This window comes from Triturus cristatus, chromosome 5_2 (genome assembly GCF_964204655.1).
Source record: "Triturus cristatus chromosome 5_2, aTriCri1.1, whole genome shotgun sequence".
Classification (NCBI taxonomy): Eukaryota; Metazoa; Chordata; class Amphibia; order Caudata; family Salamandridae; genus Triturus; species Triturus cristatus.
Window position 1 is genome coordinate 280428615 of NC_140588.1, and position 27568 is coordinate 280456182.

Below are 27568 nucleotides of genomic sequence, written 5' to 3' on the forward strand. Positions count from 1 at the left end.
CTCTTCTCGTGTTGAGCACGTGGAGACATGATAATACAAAATGGAGTCCGAACTCCAGTCAACATAACAGAGGAAACATACTCTAAAGTGAGAGAATTCATGTCTTTAGTAAATGCTTAATCACACCGTTGTTTCAATTTACAACAGTGTGGGGGGGAGAAAGATTTCCATGTCATGGTGGTGTCACGTTTCGTTATTAAAATAGCTGTGTCCACTAATCTGTAACGGGCTTTCTGCGCTTTGGGGCACCTGTACAGACCCAATAGGCAACTGTCTGCTATCGACATCAGTACCAGTGATTTCTGGCACCCTAAATCTAATCGTGTTCCAAAAACCTTGTAACTGCAAACAATCCCATAACATATGGAGTAGGTCAGCATCAGCTTCCTGACATCGAGGACAAGGGAGTTGTGCATTCGGGATTATACTGTTAAGGCGGTTTGCTGTGAGATATGCCTTGTGTAAAATCATTTATTGTATATATTTAAATTTAGCGTTCCTAGACCCTTTCTTAGGGAATTCCAATATGGAAGCCCACTCTTTATCCGTTAGGTCCTTGCCCAACTCCATGGTCCACTTCGCACGGAGTAGAGTTAGTGGTATTCCTGAGTGTGCCCTGATGCCCTTGTATAACCAATGGGTAAGGTGACGTCCCTCTCCCGTGAGATGCGCCGCATGAACTAGCTCGTGGGTAGGGGGCTCAATCCCTTCAGGGGACTAGCAGAGTCTAAAATAATGGGAAATAGTGGCATGGAGGAGAAACAGTGTTGGAGGAACCCCTTGAGTGCGAATGAAATTATTGTGGTCTGCCAGTGTTCCTTCTATAAACAGTGCTCCTATCGACATCACACCTTCTTGTGTCCATTGGGACACAACACGTTTAGAAATTAGCCCCGTCCCGGTAGGTATCCCAAGTATGGGGACATTCAGAGAGTATGGGGATACTCTTTTAGTGTATTGTGTTCGCCTCCAGTACAATGGAGGGCCCCGATTCACAGAACTAACTTAAGACCAAATCCTAAACTTACTGCCATTTTGGTATTCACAGAATGCACTTACTACTTCTGGTATTCACAGAATGCACTTACTACTTTTGGCACTCACAGAATGAACTTACTACTTTTGCTATTCACAGAATGTACTTACGACTACTAACTTTACATCCGCACTTGGGCCGGAATTTTCGCCCCCGAAGCGGAAATTCCGCACCCAGAGCGGGAAGTCCCCTTCCGGTCCGGAAGCTCCTATTTTGGGCCAGAAACTCCGCTCCCGGGCCGGAAGCTCCGATTTAGGGCCAGAATACATGAACTGTGGCCATTGATCATTTGAGCCAAGGGTAAAACCTGTCCAAGTCCCTACCATCCCCCACCATGCATCAGCTGATACACTCCAGCCAAACCTAGCTCTGCAGCATGTATAACTGCAGAGCAGACACACACAAACCCTTTCAACATGTTACTGAATGTGTTTGTAGCACTGCTCCTTGTCATGCGGCAAAACTACTTGAGGAGGAGGAGGAGGAGAGCAGAGAGGATCTTCAGACAGAGGATCAACCTATTTGGAATTTCCAGCCAAGGTGTAAGGGCCAGGTACTGTTTCCCTCCAGAAGTCATCTTGGATATGGTATGTGAGTGGGAGCAGGCACTTGACTCTGTGACCTGCTGCTCACATGCAATCCTAGCATATCTCAAGATACTCTCTGCGCTCCATTTCTTTGCCACTGGGTCTTTCCAAAGGGTCTCCAGACACCATGTGGGCATATCCCAGGCAAGCCAGTCGCGGTGCCTGCATCAGGTACTGAGATACATCACTGCTAGAGCCCATAACCACATAGAAATGCCACAGACCCTGAGACAAAGGACAGCACAAGATTTCTATCTCATTGCACAATTCCCACGTGTGCTGGGTGCAATTGATTGTACCCATGTGGCCCTTCAGCCACCCCGCCACATTGCACACATCTTCTGCAACAGACACCGATGGCATTCCATCAACATGCAAGCTGTCTGTGATGCTAGTGGGAGGTTCATTAATGTGCATGCGGTGTTCCCAGCCAGTACCCATGACAGCTTCATATTGCGCATGTCACCTCTTGCCCGGCGGATGGCTGCGGGAGAATTTGGCAACATGTGGCTACTGGGTAAGTACCAAGCTTTAAAAATGAGGTAAATGTGTTGTTGAAATGTCTGAATGCCCTTTCTCCACTCCTCAGGTGACGCTGGGTATTCACTTACCCCACATCTCCCCACCCCTTACAGGCGTGCAAGCACTGCACCACAGCGTAGGTACAATAGGCCATACATACAGACTCGAGCCATCATAGAGCGCACTTTCGGTCTGTTGAAGTCGCGATTCAGATGTCTCGACCTTACAGGGGGTGTGCTGCTGTACTCCCCAGAAGTCGTGTGCAAGATCATATTAGCCTGTTGTGTTTTGCACAACATTGCCTCAACGCATGGCTTACACATACCGCTGGAACCTCGGCTAGCTCTGAATCTGGGAAACCGGGCCATTGCACATAACCGAGGTCAGGGCATGCAAGTCCGTGAGCATCTTGTTGCCACGTTTTTCACATGAGCAACCTGTAGTGTCATGGACCAAATGTGGTTTGGTGTCTGTTACCAATGATGAAACTTGGATATACACGACTGAGTCAATAAATTCCTTCCTGAGACGACATTGCAAGCCACACTAACTGCATGTAAATCACAGCTGTTGACAGTAGTCAAAAGGTTGAGCGTGCTTCAGCTCATGTGCCCATGTCAGCGATCAGTGTAGCGGATGTCCCTAAAGAATCTATTGACGCAGATGGAAAACGGTACATGTTCTGAGAGACCTAGCTGGACCTCATGAGGATGGGCCACTTAATCAGAAAAGGCCATAACCATTGCATTGTCGGGCCTGTGCCCTCAACAGATGTGACTCCCCCACAAATCATGTGCCCACAACGTGAGTGATGTCATGGGTGGATCAGACACCATGTGTCTGTGATATATCCACACTGCTCCACCCCAATGTTACGTAACACATCACACAAATCTGGTAATGAGCAACCAATATGGACTACATGTACCATAATGCAAAGTAGGAGAAACTGAAACTGGGGTTTGATGTTGTGTCAGCCCCCCTCCCCGTCCGTGCAGAAATGTCATTAAATGGTCTCTTCCCCCTTTTGTTACATATTTATAATTCTCACCTGCACTGTCATTTCAGTTTTTATCCACAACAGAACAGCAGGATGGCAGTGGATTTGATTTCTGATTGTGGATGGATCAGGATGAATACAAAATGGCTGCCAACTAATTCCTGTGATGTATTTCCTGCCTCCCACTCCCTGTAAAACATTTCCTGTATGAAATAATGTGTTCCGGGTCATTTTTGGAGTTTACGGCCCGAAATAGCAAGTCCCGATTTCGGAGCGTAATGCGTGTGTGCGGACCTTCCGCTCCGGAACCGGAAACTGCGTTTACGGGCCGTAAACTCCGAAAATGACCCGGAACACAATATTTCATACAGGAAATGTTTTACAGAAAGTTGGAGGCAGGAAATACATCACAGGATATAGTTGGCAGCCATTTTGTGTTCATTCTGAGTCATCCTCTATCACAGATCAGACCCTCTGATATCCTGCTGCTCTCATCATTCTTATTTGCCCCATAATGGCTGAGGGTTACGAAGAGAAAGCACCCCCTTTCACTGAAAGGGAATTAGACATCTTGGCTGAGGGGGTGCTGGCCAAATATCCTCAGCTATATGGGGACCCAGAACACCAGCTGAGCAATGCAGCCCGGGCCAGGCTATGGGCCAACATCGGGGAGCACTGCAGTGCAGTGGGAGTCCACACCAGGAGTGCTAGGGTATGCCCCAAGCGCTGGGAGGACCTAAAACGCTGGTCACGGCACAAGACTGAGGAGCTGGTGGGCCAGTCTTCCCAGCACCATGTGCATTGTCCTCGCCTCTCCCCACTGTACAAGAGGGTCCTGCGAGCAGCTTGGCTGACCCTCCATGCTCAGCTGGAGGAGCATAAGCAGCAGGGATATGGTAAGTGCATCATATGCAATATGTGCTAGGGAGTATGATGTGAGTGAAACAGTGCTGTACCATTGTGTGTCCCATGCCTCCATTCACAGATTCCGTGTCCATGCAGCAGTCACCAAGATTAAAAAGGCACACTGTGGCATATGGACTGTACAGGGCAGAGTGCATTTTGGGAGTTGTAGTTTCTTCATGACAACTGGCTAAATGAGCCACAATTGTGCATTCATACTGATATCTACTTCCAGCACCACTACAATTGCAACTAGGAAATCATAACTGATGTGTGCATTGGATGAGCAATGGTACAGACACTGTGCAGTGTGCGCATGGCAGGCCAAAGTGTATTGGATGCTGTGACTTGCATTGCATTTGTAGAGTTTGGGTTCCAGTTGAGCCAGATCATCATATGCCATGGAGTCAAGACAGACTTTGACATCCTTGCATCACTCTTAAGTGCTTCTAAATTTGCAAGGTGTGTTCACTGACAGACGTCTCACCCTCAGTGGCCTGTATGACATTTCACATGTACAGGTAGCTGTCACAACAATCCCCCACTGTTTAGCGGTGTACTGCACTACCTTATCAGTCACCATAGCCAATATGTGCCACTGGATTGTCAGATCATGTGTGGGGACAGCAAAAGGCTAGACTCACAATGTAGCTAAAGAAATAGCCCAGACCCTCTGTGGATGTGTGACCCACGTTCGGCACATATCTTGTCCCATACTACAAAGCAGATGACACTTGTCCAGACGTTAAATAGCTGTGACTCCATATCAATGGCCACATTCAAAGAAATCAGGACTCTTCATGTTCTCCCTTGGTGGACTGCTTTTGGAACCTGCACATGTAGCAGTGACAAGACACACAGATCACCAGAATGCCAAGGTTGAGGTTTGGCCAATACAGTTGTGTAAGCTACAAACATTCACATGAGATGTCGATGTCAGACTCAATTCAGTAAATGACAGTGAACATACACGTAATGTGAGTTCATAGACACTGACAACTGTAGAGTGTGATCAGAGGACAATAAAGTCTGACCTTGGCTCATCTATGTATGTGTCTCGTCCTGCATGACACCACCATAACATTAGGATTTTGCTTACATTTCAGCAGGCACAGCTGGCGAAATGGAAGGGCAGCAGGACCAGGTCCGGAGCACGAGGCCATCAGTGCGGCAGCGGCTACACCCTCTTTCCACCAGCGAGGAAGAAGAGGATGAGGAGGGACCCTCAACATCAAGAGGCAAGGGGATTGCGCCCACTGGGACCGACAAGGGACACCCTGATGCTGGTGCTACCTCCCGGGTGGAGGCTGCAGACATTGAAGGGGGGGGGAGAACCCGACACCTCTGCCCATGATGTGGTGGAGAGCTACTCTCCCCAAGACTCTTCACCTGTGGGCCCTGAAGAGGTGTCCATGGGCCAGGCCAATACACAATCTGGGCCTGCTATCAGACCCTCCCTACCTCTAGAGTCCCCCATTCCATCAGGGGCATCCCCTGCAACCAGTCCCCCTCATCGTAGCTGCCAGCTCGCCAACAACATTGGCTCCGGACCTGAGGCACCACATCCCTCCTGTCCCCCCCAGGCCCCTCCTGGTGTTATTCCTCCTGTGGCTGTGCCAGGGGACTTGCTGTGGATGTGTGAGGGTCAGCCAGACATGTCCGCTCGCATCATGCTACAAGTGTGTATGGAGGTACGCATAATGCATGGTCCGATCTCTGGCCACCCTCACCACCAGCATCAATTCAATGGCCACAGTCATGTCATCTCTTGTCTCCCAAATCCCTTCCCATACCACCATCAATGTCTCCCCCTGTCTGTTGCCCCACACTGTTTCCCCCCGTACTTGTCGTGTGTCACGAACACAAGTGGTGCCTCTTCCTGCAGCAGCCAGCCGTGTGCCTGCATTGGACTCAGAGGATCTGGACATTGTGGTACTAGAGGATGACCAGAAGGACACTTGACTTTTGACGGAGACGTTGTCGTGAACTATCATTTCATTTTCCCCTTGTAAATAGACTGTTTTCCCTGACGCTCCCTGACGTGTTATATTTTTGTTGCCCTACCCAATCCAAGTTCCCTTCTCCCTCTGCATTAAGATCATCATTTGTTTTCCTTTCTCCCTTCCAAACGGACGGTTGTTCTTCTGTACCTTCATAAATATCAATGAGGAATTCTAATCCCTTTAACTTGTTTGACTTCATTTTGAATGACTGGTTCAGAATATGGACACATATTTTGTGAGTCACCTGCTATGCACATAATTGCTTGTTGCAATGATGGGTTACACTTGTGTTAGACCTGTCAGCCCTTTGGGTGGCCCTCCTCATCATTATTTATTTTGTCCCACTTCTGCCTCAAACCCTGTTATAATTTTTCCTTTTTGGGAACCACCAGACTTTTTAATGTTGATGCAGGGTCAGGGAGCCATTTTCCCTACCCCTGGAACTTCTGTCTGAGGGCCTGAGACACAAAATGGTGGCCATCCATTGTCACCTGTGACATAGCCAGAACCTCCTGGAACATTCTAGAATCCTGGGATAGTGGGAGGCAGTTTAGAATGTTGGGAGGCCATCTCAGAGTGGCAGTTGGCAACTGACTGGAGAAGAGAGAGGACAGAGATAGAGGGAGGTCGGAGTAAGGCAGCAGAGGTGGAAACCAGTGCTTGGAGTGGGGTCCAGAAACCCACCCTTGATGCTAGTCTCTACTGACCAAGCCCAGCCTAAAGCCCTGTGTGGGACCAAGACCAGTAGAACCATCTTAAGGAACTGAACATTTGGAACAGGCCTTAAAGAGGAAGACCAGCAAGCTCCTGACCTGTTCAGCGGTGTCCTCCTGGAGTCCTGAGGTCGAGAAGCCTGGAGACCTGGGGCCTGAGGTAGAGAAGCGGCGCTGACAGAAAGCAGACGTCGTACCCGGAGCCGCCAGAGGTCGAGTGAGGGCGCCGACGGAGGTCGTGGAGAGTCACCGGAGGTCGAGTAAGGAGTCACCCGAGGTCGAGTGAGGGCACCAACGGAGGTCGTGGAGAGGCGCCGGAGGTCGAGTCGGGAGTCACCTGAGGTCGAGGTGAGGCGTCGACGGGGGAGTGAAGTCCGCCCACCGGAGTCGCCGGAAACGGAGGTGAAGCGCGACGGAGGTCGGGAGTGGAGATCGCACTCCGGAGACACCCGGAAGCGGGGAGACCGTGTCCCTGCGACGCCGGAAGGCGACATCGAGCCGAGGCCGCCCAGCGACATCGAGCCGAGGCCGCCCAGCGACATCGAGTCGAGACCGCCCAGCGACATCGAGTCGAGACCGCCCAGCGACATCGAGTCGAGGCCGCCCAACGACATCGATCCGGAGCCGCCTCACGGCGTCGACGGCGCCGAGCGGAGCCGATCATCGTGAAAAGGACAGTAAGTGGTAAAGGGGGCGTCTGAGGCCCCGAGAAGCCCTAAAAGACCATCCTAGGGGTTAAAGGGGTGTTAAGACCAGCCTGGGAGTGCCAGGGGTGAACTGAGACTGGTACAGTGACCTCCATAAAGAGCTGTGTAGTTTGGAGGGCCAGATCTTTAGGTTACCCTTGTTCTGCCTCAGCTTAGGCCCCAGCCTTGACCAATCTAGGTGGGACACCCCCATGCCATCCAAATGACCATAAGCTGTGAATGGGCAAAGTAAGACCAAGTGACCTCATGAAAATGATCTGATCTGTAATTGTCATTGGTTGTTTTACCTTATTTATTGAAGGTGCTGTATTTATTGTCTCCCACTAATTTATTCTTGCACTGTATTTATTGTCTGACTGTATTTATTTGCCGTCTGTATTTATTGCACATCTATTTATTCTTTGCTTAGGGATGACCTGAACCTATTTGTTGAAATTCCAAAGTAGCATTGTTTATTTGACCTGCTCTTTTAAAGGAAAATCCTATTGTATTGTATTTATTATGTGAAGCCTGCAACTAAGAGAAAATAAGATAAAGACATATATATTTTCAACTTGACTTCCATAATTTTTACGGTGTAGTGTCGTTTTTGGAACGGATGAACGCATGGTTATTGTGAGGGTGTGACGTACGCTTAACACGGTGCCTGACCCCCAACCGCTCGAGCCAAGCTACCACTGTGCTGGGAACCTGGTGACTGCTAACCCGGTTGCCCGGTTTCCAACATAAAATTGGTGTTCAGTGGTGGGATAGAGCTGTGCTTGCGTCTACTCGACAATAACTGTGGGTAGTCCATAGGCCTACACCGGGAGTTTTCTCCAAGCGGACTTCCTAATTTCGAGTTTTGTTTTTTTCAAATTTACTTCTGGTGGTGGGAGGAGGTATTACAAAAGGTACCCCCCTGCATAGCTTCTGTAAGCAACGGTCTTCTATCCTGAGTGGGCAAAATGGAGTTTGTGTTGGAGGATGTGGAAACTTACACTGTGGCCCAACTCAGAGAGTTTTGTCAGCGAGAGGGGGTGTTTTGTCCCCAAGGTGCAAAGAAGGGTGAGCTCCAGACCAGCTTGAGGGCTTGGGGGGAGGCACGACGAGAAAGTAAAGTTGAGAAGGAGGACAGGGATGGAGAGCCTGACAGCGAGGGGGCTGGTTTGTACCAACCTGAGGTGGGGAACCTATTAGCGGGGCCCAGAACACTTTCAAGGAAGGGCAGCAGTGTCTCTAGCAACGGCTTATCGGAAGCAGAATTAACTGACCGGAGGGAGAAAAGACAGCTCACATGGGAATTGGCGAAGCTGGAGAACGAAAAGGAGGAACGGAGGATGGCTCACGAGTTGAGGCTCAGGGAGATAGATCTCCAGATCCTACGGGTCGGGGCACACACTGTTCCTAATGGTGGCAGCGAAGAAAGAGAAATCACCAGGGAACCCAAACCCTATCTGCCAAAAGACATAGTAGCCAGCTATAGTGCGGGAGATGATATCGCCAAGTGGCTAGCAGCCTATGAGGTCTCTTTAAGAGCCCATGGGGTTCCAGAGAAATATTGGGGAGGGGGATTGTATAAATACATGCCTCCAGCTGGCAGGGATACATTACTGGCCCTGGAGCAGGATGAGCAGACCCACTACCCCACCATGAAAGTGGCGCTCGTGAGGAAGTTTGGACTAATACCCGAGAAGTACAGACAGAAGTTCCGGGGTAGCCACAAACTGGGCACACAGAATTGGGTGGATTTCCTGGACTATGCAAAGAAGGCATTAGAGGGTTGGATACAGGGCAGCGAGGTAAGGGACTACGAGGGGTTGTTTGATTTGATGTTGAAGGAACACCTGCTTGAAAAATGTTTCCCTGAACTGCGTCAACACCTGCTGGATAGCAAGCTGACCAATCCCCGGAAGCTTGCTGAGGAGGCGGACATTTGGGCTAGTACCCGGGTGTCCACAAGGGGGACTGGAGGGGACTCTCAAAAGACCGGACAGGGCGCCCCCCAGAAGAAAGAGGGAGGGGAAAAGAAAACGGAGTTCTCTAAAGGCCCCCAAAATAGTTTCCAAGGGAAGGGAACGGGATTCACCCCTAGGGCTAACCCACCCAGAAACCCTAATCCTGGCCAGAGTCAGCAGCCAAGGGTTGTCCATTGCTTCGAGTGCGGTGGTGTCGGACACTATAAGGGAGATGTGAAGTGCCCGAAAAGACCACCCCCTCCCATCGGAGGAAAGGCCCCCGGAGAAGCTAGTGTAGTGCTCGGGGAGGAGATGCCTTTAGATAAGGGAAGGGAGTGGGCGGGTGTCACTTTAGTGTCCCTGGGAGAACAGGAGATGGTTCCTAAGATCCAGGTGCCCGCAAATACCACAAAGTATGGGCAGTGGGTCACCATCAACGGCCAAAGAGGGGAGGCTCTGAGAGACACAGGAGCCAGTATGACTATGGTACGTAGCCAACTGGTGTCTCCAGAGCAGGTGATTCCCAATGTACTCCACCCTGCCGCGATGGCTGACGGCAGAATGGGCCACTATCCGGTGGCCGAGGTTCCATTTGAATGGGAAGGGGTTGCAGGGTTGCTTCGAGTTGCCGTAAGCCCTGCCGTGCCAGTCGATTGTCTGCTGGGGAATGACATGGAGCATAATGCTTGGAAGGAGGTGGAATACCAGACTCATGCTGAGATGCTGGGTACACCTGACTGGGCCTGTGTCAGTACAGGGTCTGCGACTACCCGGAGGGGTAGTTCGTTTAGGCGGGAGCCTGGAACAAAGGCACCGCCGGCTGCCAACCAAGGGAAGAACCGAGGACAGGAGGAGCCTGCCTCGGCATCCGCGCCCCGTGTGACGGATAGGCCACCGGAGGTGGTGGACCAGGAGTCCGCGGAGGGGGATGTTACAGAACTGGAGAACCTACCCATCCCGGCCGAGTGGCACGTGGAAGGAGGGCCGACCAGGGAGGAATTCTGCAAGGGCCAGAGGGAGTGTCCTACCCTTGAGGGACTGAGGCGACAGGCCGAAGCCCAGGCAGCAGGGAACGTTGAGGGGAACTACAATATTTACTGGGAGGATGGCCTTCTCTACAGTGAACCCAAGGCACCCATGCACGGGTCGTCACGGGCCTTGGTTGTCCCTCAACGTTATCGAGCCTTCCTCCTGGAATTGGCTCATGAGATCCCCTTGGCAGGACACCTGGGGCAAGACAAGACCTTTGCCCGGCTTGTCCCGCACTTTTATTGGCCTCAAATGAAAGTGTCGTCCGACACCTACTGCCGGACGTGCGTGTCTTGTCAAGCCAGTGGGAAAACAGGGGTGAAGCTGAAAGCTCCCCTGGAACCACTTCCTGTCGTTAGCACCCCCTTTGAAAGGGTGGGCATCGACATTGTGGGTCCGTTAGATCCGCCTACTACAGCTGGTCACAGGTTTATCCTGGTTCTGGTGGATCATGCCACACGGTACCCAGAGGCTATACCTCTGAGGACCATTACTGCACCTGTTGTGGCTAGGGCCCTGATGGGAATCTTTACCCGAGTGGGTTTTCCCAAGGAAGTTGTGTCTGACAGGGGGACCAACTTCATGTCAGCATACATGCGGGCCATGTGGAAGGAGTGTGGAGTGACCTACCGGTTCACCACTCCTTACCACCCCCAGACCAATGGTCTGGTGGAGAGGTTCAATAAAACCTTGAAAGGCATGATCAGAAGTCTGCCTGAAAGCCTGCGGAGGAAATGGGACGTCCTCCTACCCTGTCTATTGTTTTCTTACAGGGAAGTGTCACAGAAGGGAGTGGGCTTCAGCCCCTTTGAGCTTTTGTATGGGCACCCTGTGCGTGGACCTCTCGGCCTGGTGAGAGACGGATGGGAAAGAACTCCCAGAAAGCTTCCCCAGGACGTGGTGAGCTACATGCTGGCCTTCCGGAGCCAAATGGCTAAGTTGTGGAAGCAAGCTTCTGACAACTTGGAAGCCAGCCAAGCAGTGATGAAGGCGTGGTATGACCACAATGCTCACCCGGTGGAATTGGAGCCTGGCCAGAAGGTGTGGGTGATCGAACCAGGAGAGCTTAGCGCCCTCCAGGATCGCTGGTCAGGACCCTTTGAGGTGTTGGAGAAGAAGGGTAAGGCTACCTACTTGGTGGATCTGAAGACCCCTCGCCAGCCCCTATGGGTGCTGCATGCCAACCGCCTCAAACCCCACCATGAGAGGCCCGAAGTCATATTGCTGATGGTGACTGACGGAGCAGAGGACGTGGAAAGCGAGCCTCTCCCCGACTTATTTGCGTCTCAAGAGAAGGATGGGTTGGTGGAGGGAGTGATTCTCTCCCTGTCCCTAACTCCTGAACAGCAGGAGGACTGCCGCCAGGTCCTGGGGCAGTACTCTTCGTTGTTCTCCCTTGTTCCGGGTAGGACTCACCTGTGCGTCCATGATGTGGACACAGACAGGAGACAGCCCACCTGTGAAGTCAAAGATCTACCGGATGACAGACAAGGTGAAGGCCAGCATTCACAGTGAAGTCACTAAGATGCTGGAGCTAGGAGTGATTGAACCTTCCAGCAGCCCCTGGTCCAGTCCGGTGGTATTAGTACCAAAAGCTGTACCACCGGGTGCCCAACCGGAACTGAGGTTCTGTGTGGACTACCGGGGACTGAACTCAGTAACCAAGACTGATGCTCATCCGATTCCGAGGGCGGATGAACTGATTGACTGGCTGGGAGCTGCCCAATATTTGAGTACCTTTGACCTTACTTCCGGGTACTGGCAGATCTCTCTGACTGATGGAGCTAAGGAAAGGTCAGCCTTCTCCACGCCCAAGGGCCACTACCAGTTCTGCGTGATGCCCTTTGGGCTCAAGAACGCACCTGCCACGTTTCAGCGTTTGGTGAACCAGATACACGCCGGAATGGAGAGTTTCTCTGCTGCTTATCTGGAAGACATTGCCGTCTTCAGTAACAGCTGGGAGGATCACTTGCGTCACCTGCAAACTGTTCTCCAGGCCCTGAGGCAAGCTGGTTTAACGATCAAGGCCAGTAAATGCCAGATCGGGCAGGGGTCGGTAGTGTACCTTGGACACTTGGTGGGTAGGGGAGCGGTGCAACCCCTCCAGGCGAAAATCGAGGCTATCATGGCCTGGGAACCCCCCAAGACTCAGACTGAGGTCCGAGCTTTTCTGGGCCTCACCGGATATTACCGCCGCTTCGTGAAGGGGTATGGGACCATTGTGGCCCCCCTCACGGAGCTTACGTCCAAGAAGCAACCTCGACGGGTAGTCTGGACGGAGGCTTGTCAGCAGGCCTTTGTGAAACTGAAGCAAGCCATGTGCGAGGCCCCAGTCTTAAGGGCCCCAGACTTTTCCAAGGAGTTCATTGTCCAGACGGATGCATCGGAACATGGCATTGGGGCAGTGTTATCGCAACTCAATGAAGAGGGTCTGGATCAACCCGTGGTCTTCCTATCCCGGAGACTACTTCCCAGGGAACAGAAGTGGAGTGCAATAGAGCGTGAAGCCTTTGCAGTGGTATGGGCTCTGAAGAAGTTGCGGCCATACTTGTTTGGCTCGCACTTCCTAGTTCAGACCGACCACAGACCCCTTCGGTGGCTGATTCAGATGAAGGGGGAGAATCCCAAGTTGCTAAGGTGGTCTATCTCCCTACAGGGAATGGACTTTCAGGTGGAACATCGGCCTGAAGTGGACCACGCCAATGCAGACGGTCTCTCAAGGTATTTCCGCCTTAGTGATGAGAACTCCCAAGGGGTTGGGTAGCTCTCCCCACTTTCAGCTGGGGGGGACGCGTGTTAGACCTGTCAGCCCTTTGGGTGGTCCCTTCTCATCATTATTTATTTTGTCCCACTTCTGCCTCAAACCCTGTTATAATTTTTCCTTTTTGGGAACCACCAGACTTTTTAGTGTTGATGCAGGGTCAGGGAGCCATTTTCCCTACCCATGGAACTTCTGTCTGAGGGCCTGAGACACAAAATGGTGGCCATCCATTGTCACCTGTGACATAGCCAGAACCTCCTGGAACATTCTAGAATCCTGGGATAGTGGGAGGCAGTTTAGAATGTTGGGAGGCCATCTCAGAGTGGCAGTTGGCAACTGACTGGAGAAGAGAGAGGACAGAGAGAGGGAGGTCGGAGTAAGGCAGCAGAGGTGGAAACCAGTGCTTGGAGTGGGGTCCAGAAACCCACCCTTGATGCTAGTTTCTACTGACCAAGCCCAGCCTAAAGCCCTGTGTGGGACCAAGACCAGTAGAACCATCTTAAGGAACTGAACATTTGGAACAGGCCTTAAAGAGGAAGACCAGCAAGCTCCTGACCTGTTCAGCGGTGTCCTCCTGGAGTCCTGACGTCGAGAAGCCTGGAGACCTGGGGCCTGAGGTAGAGAAGCGGCGCTGACAGAAAGCAGACGTCGTACCCGGAGCCGCCAGAGGTCGAGTGAGGGCGCCGACGGAGGTCGTGGAGAGTCACCGGAGGTTGAGTAAGGAGTCACCCGAGGTCGAGTGAGGGCGCCGACGGAGGTCGTGGAGAGTCACCGGAGGTCGAGTAAGGAGTCACCCGAGGTCGAGTGAGGGCGCCGACGGAGGTCGTGGAGAGGCGCCGGAGGTCGAGTCGGGAGTCACCTGAGGTCGAGGTGAGGCGTCGACGGGGGAGTGAAGTCCGCCCACCGGAGTCGCCAGAAACGGAGGTGAAGCGCGACGGAGGTCGGGAGTGGAGATCGCACTCCGGAGACACCCGGAAGCGGGGAGACCGTGTCCCTGCGACGCCGGAAGGCGACATCGAGCCGAGGCCGCCCAGCGCCATCGAGCCGAGGCCGCCCAGCGACATCGAGTCGAGACCGCCCAGCGACATCGAGTCGAGACCGCCCAGCGACATCGAGTCGAGACCGCCCAGCGACATCGAGTCGAGGCCACCCAACGACATCGATCCGGAGCCGCCTCACGGCGTCGACGGCGCCGAGCGGAGCCGATCATCGTGAAAAGGACAGTAAGTGGTAAAGGGGGCGTCTGAGGCCCCGTGGAGCCCTAAAAGACCATCCTAGGGGTTAAAGGGGTGTTAAGACCAGCCTGGGAGTGCCAGGGGTGAACTGAGACTGGTACAGTGACCTCCATAAAGAGCTGTGTAGTTTGGAGGGCCAGATCTTTAGGTTACCCTTGTTCTGCCTCAGCTTAGGCCCCAGCCTTGACCAATCTAGGTGGGACACCCCCATGCCATCCAAATGACCATAAGCTGTGAATGGGCAAAGTAAGACCAAGTGACCTCATGAAAATGATCTGATCTGTAATTGTCATTGGTTGTGTTACCTTATTTATTGAAGGTGCTGTATTTATTGTCTCCCACTAATTTATTCTTGCACTGTATTTATTGTCTGACTGTATTTATTTGCCGTCTGTATTTATTGCACATCTATTTATTCCTTGCTTAGGGATGACCTGAACCTATTTGTTGAAATTCCAAAGTAGCATTGTTTATTTGACCTGCTCTTTTAAAGGAAAATCCTATTGTATTGTATTTATTATGTGAAGCCTGCAACTAAGAGAAAATAAGATAAAGACATATATATTTTCAACTTGACTTCCATAATTTTTACAGTGTAGTGTCGTTTTTGGAACGGATGAACGCATGGTTATTGTGAGGGTGTGACGTGCGTTTAACACGGTGCCTGACCCCCAACCGCTCGAGCCAAGCTACCACTGTGCTGGGAACCTGGTGACTGCTAACCCGGTTGCCCGGTTTCCAACAACTTGTAACTGTGACTGGGTTGGTGGTGGTTGTGCAGGTGGCGGGAGTGCCTGTACAGGGGTTGGTGGTGGGAGTGCCAGCTCAGCCCACCGGTGTGGATGTGTACCTTTGCTGTGGTGCTGTGCAGTTGGTGGTACAGGTGTGGGGATGTGCTGTCCTGTGGGCAGATATGATGGCTCCCCTCCCTGCGTTGACCATGAAGGGAGACTTTGGATCACTTTCAGCATGCCCTCCATCATCTTCATGGCCAAGGCATGGTGTCTTGCACTCTCTTCCCTTTGGATGGATATCATGTCTCTCATATTTCTGGACATGTCCTGCCAAGTTCTATCCATCCTATCCAAAACTTGGCTCAGCCTGTCCACCACCTGAGGGAATTGGACCATGTCCTGCAGGGACTCCGACATGTCGGACAGGGTAGCCCCTATGGCACGAATGTCCTGCCTCACATCTGTCTGCTGTTGGAAGAAGTCCTGCTCCCACTGGCCATCATAGCCAGGTGCAGGCCCTCTCTGCAGGTGTCTGCCATGGATGGGAGGATCATGTCCAACAGTAGGGGAGGGGGTGGCAGGTGGGAGCTTGTGGGCAGGAGAATGGTGCCCAGGGGATACCTGCACCACAACAGGGCTGGTACTTCCCCCAGATGGTGGAGAGGATGGCAGGGATACACTGTCTAGGGAAGAGCGGGTAGGAGAACCACCATGTCATTCCTGGACATGAGGGCTGTGAGGGAGTGATGTCTTTGTTGGGATGCGTGGGAGCTGTGGCTGGCTTGCTCGATGCTGGGGACAGGCCATACTTTGCTTGGGAGGAGGCTGATGAACGTTGCTTGGTGGAGGATGTGATGCCCTGACAGATTTTGCCAATCTGGCACGATAGCTCTCATTGGCATCTGTATCGTCATCGGTGCTCATCATCCACCAAGTCGACATCCTCAGGAAATTCATCCTCCTCCTCTTGAGCAGTACTTGCTGCCGACATCACTGCTTGGGGGATCAGGGAATTCTCCCCTCTGATTCCCCGTCGGCCCGCACTGGTCATAGGTCTGTCATCCTCATTCTCAGCATCCCCTGGAACAGAGGTTGCAACCGTATTAGTGATTGACCTAGGATTACATGTGGTGCAACACAAGGGTTGTATTAACTGTACTTTGCATCAACAGATGAGGATCATGTGACCTGTTTAGGGTACCAACACAAATGACAGCTCACACCATAGCACTGAGGTGTTACACAGAGATGTAAATGATACAAGCAAACTCACCAGCTCCAGCCACAACTTTCTGTCCCTTGGTGTTCCTCCCTAGTGTCACCTGCTGGACCTGTCTCCTCATAGCTGTTTTAGACATAGCTGTCCCTGATCCAGCAGCTGTCGAGGGAAGTGACAACATTCTCAATGATCTGCATCACTAATTGACAGACAGGCACATGACACTCCTGATTTGTATTTCACTTTGTAAACAACAACTGCTGATTCCATGCAGAGGGGGATCTGGATCTCTGTCATGGCTTAGGAATCTAAGCTAGTGACACACCTCATGCCAGAATTACCTGAAGGACAGGTGCGCGATGGTTTCTCTACTGCAGCCAGGCTGTCATGCAGTCCCCGGGATGGTGTCCGCTGCTGTGGTGTCATCCTGTCAGCAGCTTTGATGAGACATACATATTTTTTAACAACAGATGGTAGCTCTGAGCCAACATGTCATTCTCAATAACCATTTGTGGGTAATCCAAGACAATGTGCAGCATGTTTACCTCATGGACTTTACATGTGGGCACCTGCTCACATGCAGCATTTGCCAGCTGTTACCGCCACACAGCACTGACATCAATAAGATGACACTTCAACAGACACACCTCATGCCAGAATTACCTGAAGGACAGGTGCGCAATGGTTTCACTGCTGCAGCCAGGATGTCATGCAGTCCCCGGGATGGTGTCCGCTGCTGTGGTGTCATCCTGTCAGCAGCTGTGATGAGACATACAGGTCTATATTTTTGGACAACAGATGGTAGCTCTGAGCCAACATGTCATTCTCAATAACCATTTGCGGGTAATCCAGGACAATGTGCAGCATGTTTACCTCATGGACTTTACATGTGGGCACCTGCTCACATGCAGCATTTGCCAGCCGTTACCTCCACACAGCACTGACATCAATAAGATGACACTTCAACAGACACACCTCATGCCAGAATTACCTGAAGGACAGGTGCGCGATGGTTTCACTGCTGCAGCCAGGATGTCATGCAGTCCCCGGGATGGTGTCCGCTGCTGTGGTGTCATCCTGTCAGCAGCTGTGATGAGACAGACTTGTCTATATTTTTAGACAACAGATGGTAGCTCTGAGCCAACATGTCATTCTCAATAACCATTTGCGGGTAATCCAGGACAATGTGCAGCATGTTTACCTCATGGACTTTACATGTGGGCACCTGCCCAAATGCAGCAGTTGCCAGCCGTTACCTCCACGCAGCACTGACTTCTATAAGAGGACACATCAACAGACAAACTTGTATGAGAAGGTTACTGATATTTCAAGGAAGGAATAAATTACCCGGACTCCTCTGCATTACACTGATTTCACCTCTACCATTAAGGCTTACATTCTAATGTTGTCTGTTGACAAGTCAGAAAGGGTTCATGTGTGAGATGTGCAGTAGCCAGGGACATGATGTTGCTCATTTGTGCCTCCCTTACGCATGAAGCGTTACAACAAACAAATGATGGACGGAATGCTGACAATGCAGACATTCTCCCCCAGTCAAGAGATCTGGGTTAAATCCATCGTTCTTTTGCCCACTACGCCACCCCAGTTTAGACATGGCCATATGCAAATCAGTCTTGACCCTGTGCCTCATGGGAACAGTCCAGCCCGAACTGCCAAGCCATGTCTTCTCTGGACCGGAATCAAGCATCCTAGGACCGGTTTCTGGCTATCAGCCGTCATCAGCCAGGATAGCTTGACTCCAGTGGCGTAGTGAGCACGGGTCCCACGTCTGGGAATACCCATCCCACTTAGGGCGAAAAGCGTTACAACAAACAAATGATGGATGGAATGCTGACAATGCAGACATTCTCCCCCAGTCAAGAGATCTGGGTTAAATCCATCGTTCTTTTGCCCACTACGCCACCCCAGTTTAGACATGGCCATATGCAAATCAGTCTTGACCCTGTGCCTCATGGGAACAGTCCAGCCCGAACTGCCAAGCCATGTCTTCTCTGGACCGGAATCAAGCATCCTAGGACCGGTTTCTGGCTATCAGCCGTCATCAGCCAGGATAGCTTGACTCCAGTGGCGTAGTGAGCACGGGTCCCACGTCTGGGAATACCCATCCCACTTAGGGCGAAAAGCGTTACAACAAACAAATGATGGACGGAATGCTGACAATGCAGACATTCTCCCCCAGTCAAGAGATCTGGGTTAAATCCATCGTTCTTTTGCCCACTACGCCACCCCAGTTTAGACATGGCCATATGCAAATCAGTCTTGACCCTGTGCCTCATGGAAACAGTCCAGCCCGAACTGCCAAGCCATGTCTTCTCTGGACCGGAATCAAGCATCCTAGGACCGGTTTCTGGCTATCAGCCGTCATCAGCCAGGATAGCTTGACTCCAGTGGCGTAGTGAGCACGGGTCCCACGTCTGGGAGTACCCATCCCACTTAGGGCGAAAAGCGTTACAACAAACAAATGATGGACGGAATGCTGACAATGCAGACATTCTCCCCCAGTCAAGAGATCTGGGTTAAATCCATCGTTCTTTTGCCCACTACGCCACCCCAGTTTAGACATGGCCATATGCAAATCAGTCTTGACCCTGTGCCTCATGGGAACAGTCCAGCCCGAACTGCCAAGCCATGTCTTCTCTGGACCGGAATCAAGCATCCTAGGACCGGTTTCTGGCTATCAGCCGTCATCAGCCAGGATAGCTTGACTCCAGTGGCGTAGTGAGCACGGGTCCCACGTCTGGGAATACCCATCCCACTTAGGGCGAAAAGCGTTACAACAAACAAATGATGGACGGAATGCTGACAATGCAGACATTCTCCCCCAGTCAAGAGATCTGGGTTAAATCCATCGTTCTTTTGCCCACTACGCCACCCCAGTTTAGACATGGCCATATGCAAATCAGTCTTGACCCTGTGCCTCATGGGAACAGTCCAGCCCGAACTGCCAAGCCATGTCTTCTCTGGACCGGAATCAAGCATCCTAGGACCGGTTTCTGGCTATCAGCCGTCATCAGCCAGGATAGCTTGACTCCAGTGGCGTAGTGAGCACGGGTCCCACGTCTGGGAATACCCATCCCACTTAGGGCGAAAAGCGTTACAACAAACAAATGATGGACGGAATGCTGACAATGCAGACATTCTCCCCCAGTCAAGAGATCTGGGTTAAATCCATCGTTCTTTTGCCCACTACGCCACCCCAGTTTAGACATGGCCATATGCAAATCAGTCTTGACCCTGTGCCTCATGGGAACAGTCCAGCCCGAACTGCCAAGCCATGTCTTCTCTGGACCGGAATCAAGCATCCTAGGACCGGTTTCTGGCTATCAGCCGTCATCAGCCAGGATAGCTTGACTCCAGTGGCGTAGTGAGCACGGGTCCCACGTCTGGGAATACCCATCCCACTTAGGGCGAAAAGCGTTACAACAAACAAATGATGGACGGAATGCTGACAATGCAGACATTCTCCCCCAGTCAAGAGATCTGGGTTAAATCCATCGTTCTTTTGCCCACTACGCCACCCCAGTTTAGACATGGCCATATGCAAATCAGTCTTGACCCTGTGCCTCATGGGAACAGTCCAGCCCGGACTGCCAAGCCATGTCTTCTCTGGACCGGAATCAAGCATCCTAGGACCGGTTTCTGGCTATCAGCCGTCATCAGCCAGGATAGCTTGACTCCAGTGGCGTAGTGAGCACGGGTCCCACGTCTGGGAATACCCATCCCACTTAGGGCGAAAAGCGTTACAACAAACAAATGATGGACGGAATGCTGACAATGCAGACATTCTCCCCCAGTCAAGAGATCTGGGTTAAATCCATCGTTCTTTTGCCCACTACGCCACCCCAGTTTAGACATGGCCATATGCAAATCAGTCTTGACCCTGTGCCTCATGGGAACAGTCCAGCCCGAACTGCCAAGCCATGTCTTCTCTGGACCGGAATCAAGCATCCTAGGACCGGTTTCTGGCTATCAGCCGTCATCAGCCAGGATAGCTTGACTCCAGTGGCGTAGTGAGCACGGGTCCCACGTCTGGGAATACCCATCTCACTTAGGGCGAAAAGCGTTACAACAAACAAATGATGGACGGAATGCTGACAATGCAGACATTCTCCCCCAGTCAAGAGATCTGGGTTAAATCCATCGTTCTTTTGCCCACTACGCCACCCCAGTTTAGACATGGCCATATGCAAATCAGTCTTGACCCTGTGCCTCATGGGAACAGTCCAGCCCGAACTGCCAAGCCATGTCTTCTCTGGACCGGAATCAAGCATCCTAGGACCGGTTTCTGGCTATCAGCCGTCATCAGCCAGGATAGCTTGACTCCAGTGGCGTAGTGAGCACGGGTCCCACGTCTGGGAATACCCATCCCACTTAGGGCGAAAAGCGTTACAACAAACAAATGATGGACGGAATGCTGACAATGCAGACATTCTCCCCCAGTCAAGAGATCTGGGTAAAATCCATCGTTCTTTTGCCCACTACGCCACCCCAGTTTAGACATGGCCATATGCAAATCAGTCTTGACCCTGTGCCTCATGGGAACAGTCCAGCCCGAACTGCCAAGCCATGTCTTCTCTGGACCGGAATCAAGCATCCTAGGACCGGTTTCTGGCTATCAGCCGTCATCAGCCAGGATAGCTTGACTCCAGTGGCGTAGTGAGCACGGGTCCCACGTCTGGGAATACCCATCCCACTTAGGGCGAAAAGCGTTACAACAAACAAATGATGGACGGAATGCTGACAATGCAGACATTCTCCCCCAGTCAAGAGATCTGGGTTAAATCCATCGTTCTTTTGCCCACTACGCCACCCCAGTTTAGACATGGCCATATGCAAATCAGTCTTGACCCTGTGCCTCATGGGAACAGTCCAGACGTGGGACCCGTGCTCACTACGCCACTGGAGTCAAGCTATCCTGGCTGATGACGGCTGTTAGCCAGAAACCGGTCCTAGGATGCTTGATTCCGGTCCAGGGAAGACATGGCTTGGCAGTTCGGGCTGGACTGTTCCCATGAGGCACAGGGTCAAGACTGATTTGCATATGGCCATGTCTGAACTGGGGTGGTGTAGTGGGCAAAAGAACGATGGATTTAACCCAGATCTCTTGACTGGGGGAGAATGTATGCATTGTCAGCATTCCGTCCATCATTTGTTTGTTGTAACGCTTTTCGCCCTAAGTGGGATGGGTATTCCCAGACGTGGGACCCGTGCTCACTACGCCACTGGAGTCAAGCTATCCTGGCTGATGACGGCTGATAGCCAGAAACCGGTCCTAGGATGCTTGATTCCGGTCCAGGGAAGACATGGCTTGGCAGTTCGGGCTGGACTGTTCCCATGAGGCACAGGGTCAAGACTGATTTGCATATGGCCATGTCTGAACTGGGGTGGTGTAGTGGGCAAAAGAACGATGGATTTAACCCAGATCTCTTGACTGGGGGAGAATGTATGCATTGTCAGCATTCCGTCCATCATTTGTTTGTTGTAACGCTTTTCGCCCTAAGTGGGATGGGTATTCCCAGACGTGGGACCCGTGCTCACTACGCCACTGGAGTCAAGCTATCCTGGCTGATGACGGCTGATAGCCAGAAACCGGTCCTAGGATGCTTGATTCCGGTCCAGGGAAGACATGGCTTGGCAGTTCGGGCTGGACTGTTCCCATGAGGCACAGGGTCAAGACTGATTTGCATATGGCCATGTCTGAACTGGGGTGGTGTAGTGGGCAAAAGAACGATGGATTTAACCCAGATCTCTTGACTGGGGGAGAATGTATGCATTGTCAGCATTCCGTCCATCATTTGTTTGTTGTAACGCTTTTCCCCTACGCATGAAGTCACACAGCTCATTTTTTAAGGAGAGAACACAGAATTCTTATGTTCATCCTTTGAGTGTCCTCTCTTTGCATACTCTATTTCCAACATCATGGTACTACTTAGTTGACAACGATTGGTGTCTTGTACAGCAGACATCCAAACCTCATATGTCAAACACTCAACTATACATGTGAATATGGTAGGAGAAGAGCCAAGCCGAATGTAACATTTGGTTATGCTCACACATTGCGGATAGGCTGAGAAGCTTTGATGCCTTCCGCCTGCACTGGATTAGCGTGTTGCTCTTCAGCCAAGTTATTTTGCAGCTGTGACTGCATGAAGATTCACCTTAGCAGCCCCTACATCCATCTCAAAGGTACACAACTGGCATCAGTGTTGGCCTCAGCCATGCTATTTTCATTATAATTTAACCATGTATATTTTGCTAGTGCTTTTTTCCTATCATTGAATTGCAAGCCGGTTGTGTTCTGGTCACTTCATATGACACATTGTACTATTGTATGTCCATTCTGCACTCACTTGGCATACATTTTGTGTCATCCTTTCATTAGACACCAGGGTCTGATCTTGCATGTGTTCAAATTCCATATGTGAGCATATTGTGATGCAGGAAAACACATACAACATATGGTGGAGGTGAAAGGCACATTTAATGAGCATTCAGCCTGATTTATTCTTGGGATTACTTCCCTTGGCCCAGCACTGGAACAGTGTGTGGGCCCTGAACAGATGTCACAGCCAACCTTGTAGCAGAAGTCAGTGTGTGTCTTTGATTCTGGGAGGACCTCGTTGTGCCTACAATGATAAGTGTGTTTTGCAACTTTACATTTCTGCAGCCACATGTGATGCACTAAATTTCTGGCACAAAGGATGAGCATAAGCAGTTGTGGGCACCAGCGTTGCTGAAGTGTGTCATACTTAATATCATGAGTGATCCCACATATAACTTAGAATGTGCCCACTACCTAGATGCAACCTATATCACTATGACATGTCCACGAATCATGGTGTGAGGTCCACTATCGTGTTTTGTTGATGGCCAACAAAAAAGCCAGTCAATGTAAGTGGTACATGACTAGCTGTGTGGACTGGGCATTTGATCTATATTGGAAACATTCGAAGTTGGACAGTGTATGCATTGTCAATACTGCTGACCCTGGTATCTCACTTCTTGTTCATCATTGCCATATTTGTGCAAATTGGATTTCTTGATTAGGTCTACAGACACTATTACAACATAGTGGGGACACCCTTTTGACTAGTTGTGGCACTCGATTACAGGATTGGATTCCCAGGTCTGCGACTGTTGCAGAAAAACATGTCATGTTTCACAATTACAAAGGTATGATGAGCCAAGACATTTTATATTTTGTCTTTCGCTGTGGATGTCCATTGACAACTCCAATAGTAATGCAGCTATTTTTTCATCTCTGGTTGACTTTCATATGTGGGCACTATATGTCCCACTGTCACTCCTTACAATGTATGCATTTTGACCATCTCCTGCCCACTTTGACTTACCAGTTGGTGAGGGTGCCTTTCTCTGTACGATGTCGATTCCTCCCAGTAGATGCAGGGACCTCTGCTACTGCAGTTGTCTGTGCTCTGGCTGAATGTGTCAATGGGTGAGAAGAGAGAAATGTAACCAAATGGGAAATGTGCTTGTGGAACTTTTCAGGGATTTCCCCATTTCTTCTGCATGCTAACAGTGTTGTGCAGTACTGCCACAGACTGGGCAGGTAGGAGCAGTGGTGCGTTGGGAATGTAATGGCGTGGCAGGGTGGGAAATGTACAACAGAATAGGTGTATGACTCGTTTGATCTGAGGATTCTCTCACCTTCTGCTTTGTGATTTAAGCTGGCACAGGGTGATTTACTTCTTGGATAATTTGTGGCAGGTTTACAAGCCCCTTGAAAAACATTTACACCACCGTTGCGTCACTTCTGTGACACAGTGGTAGGGTATTACAGGTGACACATTTCGACTTATTCACAACGTGATGCATCTATGGGGATGCGTCACGTTTTGCAGCCCTGCGCAACATTAAACATGCATCAGCTGTGATGTAGGCAGGGTGTGCGTTTCTTTGGTTATGCCTCGTAAAAGGAAGTTGCTTGAGAAGCTCGGCGTGTTTGATTCTTGCTTCTTGTAGCTGTGCTGGTTTATCCGGGTCAGTAATAGCTTCATTTTCCAAATTATTAAGGGTGTCCTCAACCATAGTAATATCTTTGTGAGTTTTCCTGCTGGGCTCCTACAGATGCCCCTATTACCGTGCCCCTAATCACTGTTTAAAGGCATCCCATTCAAGTAGGCGGGAAGATGCGGAATTTTCGTTCTCTATGAAGTAATTAGCAATGGCAGGGCCTAATTTATCCCGAAAGACCGAGTCCTCTAGGGTTTGTGGCCATAGCCTCTATGTTGGGACCTGTGTGGGCTCCGGCCCCCATTCAAGAATTATTTCAAGCGGACTGTGGTCAAAGACTGTTTTTCCAAGATATGTAGATTCAGAAATCTGGGATATTAAAGACGTGAAACAGAATATACCGTCTAGTCTGGTGTGTAATTGATGTGTGGGGGTATAGAATGAATATTTCTGGCTAGTATGATGCTGTAGATGCCACGTGTCCTGTAGTGTCCATCCCGTAGCCCAAGCCTGAAGAAACTCTGCGTTTTGGAGGATGTAGCTCCTTGGACCGGTGGATGGGAGCAATCCAAGTGGATATCTAAAATAGAGTTATAATCTCCTCCCAGGAACCATGGATATACAACCCAGTCAGATAAGACTTCATTCAGGTTGGTAAGATATGCGTTTTGTTCGTAATTAGGGGCATATACACTGCCAATAACTATTGGCATACCATCTAGTCTACCCTGTAGTAATACATAATGCCCTACTGTGTTTATATGCTGTTCTACAAGAACAAATGGTACCCCATGCCTGATCCAAATGAGTGATCCTCTTGCAAAGGCAGAGTAGGAGGTATTAAATATTTGGCCATTTTCCGCATTTTGGTCACTTCTGAATTGGTTAAATGTGTCTCTTGAATAAGGGCTACGTGCACTTTACGTCTATTTAGTTGGGCGTAAATTTGGTGACATTTGTGCACTGATCCCATTCCCCGTACATTCCATGTAAAAATTTTGTATTTACCCAACACAGTCATTTAAGATCCAACAGATACAAGGGAATATCTTAGGGAGGCATGAGGAATACATTACATCGTATGGAATATGGCGAGCCAGGAACCCATGAACCCCCAGTGAACAACAAAACCCAATACTGGGGCCAACCATTAAACTATGTTGGTCCAAACTTTTCCCATAAAATACTAACTCCAAATGGGTTATCAATGCAGTAACTGCAGGGGGGTTGGGTCCTTAACCGTGCATGACTTAACAGGTCCGGGCAGAGCTACACTCATGGTGGGACCCTATAACATGAAAGAAGAATAACAGAAATCTGGGGAGGAAAAGACAAAATATTTGGACATTGACTTCCCTCTGGCCGACTGGGTCAGATTTTAAGTGTAGTAGTCTTTTGTGCATCGATCCATTGTAGTTTAACCAAATAAATCTATTATGATCTGCGGGGTGATTGAAGGGAATAGAACATCGTTACTTTCAGAGTCAGAAGGCATCAAGTTCGCGTCTGATTGTTCCGGAGACGGTATCTGGGTAGGGTCACGCATCGAGGCGGCCTCCACCAATGCCGATTCCTGCTCTAGTGGGGCCTGTTCTGGGGATGGTTTCTGTGTGGAAGGTTTTCGGGTTGATATGTTGTGATGGGGTCCAGATTTATTTGCCTGTGTTGGGGCACGTCATAGTTGTTGGTCCATGGTGTCCAGTGTCTGAGAGGGAAGGGTAGACTCTAGCCAGTCATTTGCCGCCTCAGTACATTCAAATAGGTGAGTTTTTTTATTGTGTATAATTTTTAGTTGTGCAGGGAACAACAGGGCATATTTCAAATTGAGGGACTGGAGTTTCTGCTTAAGTGGGTAGTAGTAGGTTCTTTGGTGCTGCAATTGAACAGTATAGTCTGGGTAGAGAGAGATTCGAGTGTTCTCATATTGTATTGGAGCATTTTCTCTAGCCTTTTGAAGCAATAAATCATGGTTCCTGAAATTCAGAATAAGGGCTATTAGTGGCCTGGGTGATATTCCTGCTGTTGGTTTGCCCGTGGGGATCCGGTGTGCTCTTTCAACACAGAAAAAGGTGGAGAGGACTTCTGGGGCTATATGCTCTTTTGGCTATTTTTCAACAAATTGGGTCACGTTGGAGCCCTCAGAACGTTCCGGCATTCCAATGATACGAACGTTATTACGTCTGGCTCTACCTTCCGCATCTTCAGCTCTGTCAAGAAGAGTGGCCAGTTGTTTTTGCATTTCCAATAAATGATCAGCATGTTCTGTATGTTGTGGTGCGATTTCTAATAGCGTTTGTGTATGGTCCTTGACCGTATCAGACAACTTATTATGATCCGCATGTAAGAAGGTGAAGCCAGTGGTAAGAGTGACGATTTGATGTTCAATGAATTGACGTGAGTCTTTTATTTCTTGTAGAATTTGGTCTAGTTTATCAGGAGCGGTGTGAGATTCATCGGTGGGACACAGCATATGGAAGATGATTGAGAGGCCGAGTCTGAGGCCCCTTTGGGTTGGTACTTCCACTGATGGCATATCGGATTGTTTTCCTTTTGTGCACCCCATTCCAGCATGTATGGTAGATTTTTGTGGTAGGGAGAGCCTCTGAGGGTATAGCCACAGGGTATATTGTCGGTCTTGTTACTGGTGGCGACAATAGAAACCAGCCTAACACTGTGGTTGTGTGAAATCAGTCACATTAGGAGCAGGTGCGCTTACCCGTCCACCCCCTCATGTCCTGGTGATATGGTTCAATAGCCCAATTATTAACGGGTCCACGACAACCAACCTCCTTCTATTGGGGTAAGAGGACTGTATCTGTGCTGTTAGCATATGATCGCTCAATATCAGGTTGTAACACAAAGCAAAAGCGCCGTAGTGGGATAAATGGCACAGTCACTGTGGCATGGATGACGATGACCCCATATATTAAAATAGAAAGTAATAAGTGTACAATGTGGTTGTGGGCACCCAAGGGAGAATAAAACAGCTGAGTATCAGATACCCAGCCGATTTGTGCGAGATGTCGCTTTCCACACTTTGGTTTCAGTGTCAGCAAAAGCCCCAGGAACAGTGCAGTGTGGTTCGGTGTCACTCAATCCACTAGTCCAGGCCCCTTAGGTGCATGCATTCAATAAATGGAAAGGGAATCCACTAGGACCATATACATTAGATGGCAATGTTGAGAGT